This window comes from Rhinopithecus bieti, unplaced genomic scaffold (genome assembly GCF_001698545.2).
Source record: "Rhinopithecus bieti isolate Rb0 unplaced genomic scaffold, ASM169854v2 scaffold_63377, whole genome shotgun sequence".
In the NCBI taxonomy this organism is placed as follows: domain Eukaryota; kingdom Metazoa; phylum Chordata; class Mammalia; order Primates; family Cercopithecidae; genus Rhinopithecus; species Rhinopithecus bieti.
In genome coordinates this window covers 1-4,618 of record NW_016824013.1, presented here as the reverse complement: position 1 = coordinate 4,618, position 4,618 = coordinate 1, and positions in this window count along the sequence as shown.

Sequence of the window (4,618 nt, the reverse complement as noted above, 5' to 3'; positions counted from 1 at the left end):
ACACATGACATTTACCATTTTGACCATTTTATTTTATATTTATTATTTATTATTATTACCATTGTTAATTGTTTTTGGAGACAGAGTCTCGAGCTGTTGCCCAGGTTGGAGTGCAGGGACATGACAGCTCACTGCAACCTCTGCCTCCTGGGTTCAAGCACAATTCTCGTGCCTCAGCCTCCCAAGTAGCTGGGACTACAGGTGCTTGCCACCAGGCCCGGTTAATTTTTCATGTATTTTAGTAGAGATGGGGTTTCACCATGTTGCCCAGGCTGGTCTTGAACTCCTCAGTTCAGGCAATCCACTGCCTCAGCCTCCCAAAGTGCTAGGATTACAGGCATGAGCCACAGTGCCTGGCCATTTTAACTGTTTTTAATTGTACAGTCTGTGGCATTAAGTATGTTTACATTGTTGTGCAACCGTCACTACCATCTATTTCCACAGCCTTTTCATCTTCCCAAACAGAAGCTCCATCCCCGTGAAACAACAACTGCCCATTCCCTCCTCCCCTAGCCTCTGGCGACCATCATTCTACTATCTGTCTCTGTGAGTTGACTGCTATAGGGATCTCATAGAAATGGCATCATACAGTATTTGTCCTTCTGTGATTGGCTTACTTCCTTTAGCATAATGTCCTCAAGGTCCGTCCATGCAGCATGGGTTAGAATGTCCTTTTTTAAGGGCAAATAATATTCCATTGTATGGATAGACCACATTACCCAGAAGCAGAATTGCTGGATCCTGTAGTCACTCCACATTTAATCTTTTGAGGAAGCATTATGCTGTTTCCCGCAGCGGCTGCCCCATCATTCTCTTGGTTTCAGACACCAACTACAGGTTGATGAATTCCAGGTTTATAGCTACAGCTTTACGCCACCCCTGATTTGTAGACAGATGTATGCAATTTCCTACTTGATTTTGTCAATTAGATGTCTCACAAATCTTCTTTAAACTGCACTTCCCCCTTGCCCCTTTCTTACTTTCCCTCATTTTGGTAAATGGTGCTAACTGAGCAGCAAGTTGCCCCAGCTGAAAATTTTCTGCAGAGCCCAGTGCAGAGGGAAGATGTGGAGCCTCAGCCAGGAACGGGGAAGTCAGTCCCCACTTCCCACAAGCCTGTGGCCCCAACCCACAGTGGACAGGCCACCCCAAAGGGATCCAGGGTGGTGGAGAGCCCTGGATCACTAGGGAAAAGATTCCTTGACTCCACTTGGGGAGGAATTTATCCTGATTGAGTGTGTACCATGTGCCAGACATCATCTAGGTGATAGGGATACAACAGAGAACAGAACAGATGAAATCCTGTTGTCATCAAACTTTTATTCTGTGATGCTGCACTTACTCTATGTCTATTACTAAGCTCTTGTCAAGAACCAGGCCCTGACCTTGCACTAAGATACAGCAGTGAGCAAAATGCACAAACATATAATTATGTAAGGTGATAAATTAATTCATTTAGCCAGTAGTCCAGATTGCTATATGAACACATAGCAGGCTATTAGATCTGGCTTGAGGAACTAGGGAATTTCTCAAAAATGTAAATTAAATGAACTTTCTTTATTTTCTGAGCCAGAGTCTCTGTTGCTCAGGCTGGAGTGCAGTGGTGGGATCTCAGCTCACTTCAACCTCCACTTCCTGGGTTCAAGCGATTCTTGTTCCTCAACCTCCCGAGTAGCTGGGACTACAAGTGTGCACCACCATGCCTGGCTAATTTTTGTATTTTTAGTAGAGATGGGATTTCACCACATTGGCCAGGCTGGTCTTGAACTCCTGGACTCAACTGATCCACCTGCCTCAACCGCCTAAAGTGTTAGGATTACAGGCATGAGCCGCTGCACCCGGCCAAATGAACTTTATTTTTAGGAATGGTTATAGATTTACAGAGAAGTCATGAAGTTAATACAGAGAGTTCCCATATATCTTGTGCTGTTTCCCATGTTTCTAACATCTTACATCAGTAGGGTACATTTGTTACAGTATTGGACCAGTGTTGATACCTTATTATTAACTAAAGTCCATAAGATATTCAGATTTTTTTTATTTTTTGGTGACAGAGTCTTCCTCTGTTGCCCAGGCTGGTGTGCAGGGGCATGATCTTGGCTCACTGCAACCTCCACCTTCTGGGTTCAAGTGATTTTTTTGCCTCTGTCTCCTGAGTAGCTGCCATAGCGTTTTTCTGGAATTTAAGATCCGGTGCTTTCGTTTATGTTTTCCCACATTGACTGCAGTGTTTGGCAGGAGCTGTGGCAACAGAAAGACCTGGGTTCAGACCTGGCTCTGCCCCCTACACTGTATGTAACTTTGGACAAGTAGTAAACTCCTCTGAACATCAATTACCTCAGCTTTGAAACAGAGATCTGGTATCTATCCCATGTGGTATTTGCAATGACAAAAAATAAAGTCTAGTCTTAAATCTGCCAGATTGTTGGGTACCTCTGACATCTCAGCATCCACAACTAGAGACCAAGCCAGTTCTTATTTCAAATGTGTATGGTGGTTCAGACACAGTGTAATCCCAGCACCTTGGGATTTTACTCACACCCGTAATCACAGCACTTTTGGAGGCTGAGGTGAGTGGATAGCTTGAGTCCAGGAGTTCGAAACCAGCTTGGGCAACGTGGTGAAATCCCATCTCTATGAAAAATACAAAAATTAGCCAGACGTGGTGGTGCACACCTGTAATCCCAGCTACTTGGGAGGCTGAGGCAGAAGAATCGCTTGAACCTGGGAGGCGGAAGTTGCAGTGAGCCGAGATCATGCCACCGCACTCCAGCCTGGGTGACAGAGCAAGACACTGTCAAAAAAAAAAAAAAAAAAAAAAAAAAAAAAAAAAAATCAAGTGTATCTAATGTAATTGAGAAGCTGGTTTAATCCTCTGCAGAGCAAAGTGCCATATGATGGGGAGGAAAGGAAGAGCAAATATAGACTCAAAAATGCCTAGGTTTGAAGGTCTGGAGTAATCATTTAGGAAGGAAAGAAGATACATAAGGAAATCTAGACTGGGAAAATTGGAAGTTATTAGAAGCATGTTGAGAAGGATCAGGCCGTTTTACCAATTTTCCTGTTCATTAGTTATGCATAGTTCCCATCAACAGGGGCAGAGCCCCGCTGTGGCAGATCTTGTTTTTGTTTTTGTTTTTTTGAGATTAAGTCTCATTCTGTCACCAGGCTGGAGTGCAATGGCATGACCTTGGCTCACTGCAACCTCTGCCTCCTGGGTTCAAGTGGTTCTCCTGACTCAGCCTCCCAAGTAACTGGGATTACAGGCATGTGCTACCACACTCGGGTAATTTTTTTGTATTTTTATAGAGACAGAGTTTCGCCATGTTGGCCAGGCTTGTCTCAAACTCCTGACCTCAAGTGATATGCTGGCCTCGGCCTCCCAAAGTGCTGGGATTACAGGCATGAGCCACCGCACCTGGCCTGCAGATCTTGTTTCTAACTACCCAGTAGAACAAAACATTCAGCGATGCTTCCAGGTGGCAGTGTCCCAGAGGAAGGGATTGGGTTGTCTAGTGCTTTAGCTGCTTTGTAGTTTAATGTAACAGGGATCTAAGAGCAGAGGAGAGCAATAAACGGCAAGTGTCGACTCTCACCTGTCAATGTTGAGAGGGTGGTGGGAAGAAACGATAATAACCAAAAAATTAAAACCAGAAAGGGCCAGGTGCAGTGGCTCATGTCTGTAATACCAGCACTTTGGGAAGCCAAGGCAGGTGGATGACCTGAGGTCAGGAGTTCGAGACCAGCCTGGTCAAGATGGCAAAACCCCATCTCTACTAAAAATACAAAAAATTAGCTGGGCATGGTGACTAGTGGCTATAGTCCCAGCTACTTAGGAGGCTGAGACATAAGAATCCCTTGAACCCAAGAGGCAGAGGTTGCAGTGAGCCGACATGCACTCCAGTCTGGGTGACAGAGTGAGACTCTATCTCAAAAACAAAAAAACAAAAAAACAAACAAAAAAACCCCCTTAAATCAGAAAGGTCACATTGATTGAAGAACTTAGCAAAAAGGATAGACAGGCACCTGAATAATAAAACCTTGGGCATTTACACAAATCTACAAAAGAAAAGAAATGGAAAAGGGACTTATTAGTAAGTGTTCAGTAGAAAAAGCAGAAATCACCTTAGCAATTTCAAACAGAGAGAGCTTGAATACAGGGAATTAAGTTATAAAGCTGGTAGAAGGACTGGGAGAGCAAAAATGGGAGAGGTGTGTTACCCGGAGATTATAAAATGCAGGAAGCTGGAAGCATACTCCATGTAGTTAAATTCTGGGCATTAAAACTGCTTATCATCTGAAGTTTTATGAACAGCTATGGGTAGAGTGTGGTTGCTCACATCAATAATCCCACCACTTTGGGAGTTGAAGGTGGGAGGATTGCTTGAGGCCTGGAGGTCAAAGCTGCAGGAAGACCAGCCTGGGCAACATAGCTAGATCCCATTTCGAAAAAAAGAAAAAATTTAGCTGGGCATGGTGGTGCCTGCCTGTAGTCCCAACTACTTGGGAAGGTGAGGTAGGTAGGTTGCTTGAGCCCAGGAGTTCAAGGCTGCATTAAGCTATTGATGTGGGAGTTAAAAAGATATTATTTAGGCAGATAGTCAGGGTAAGGAAGTCC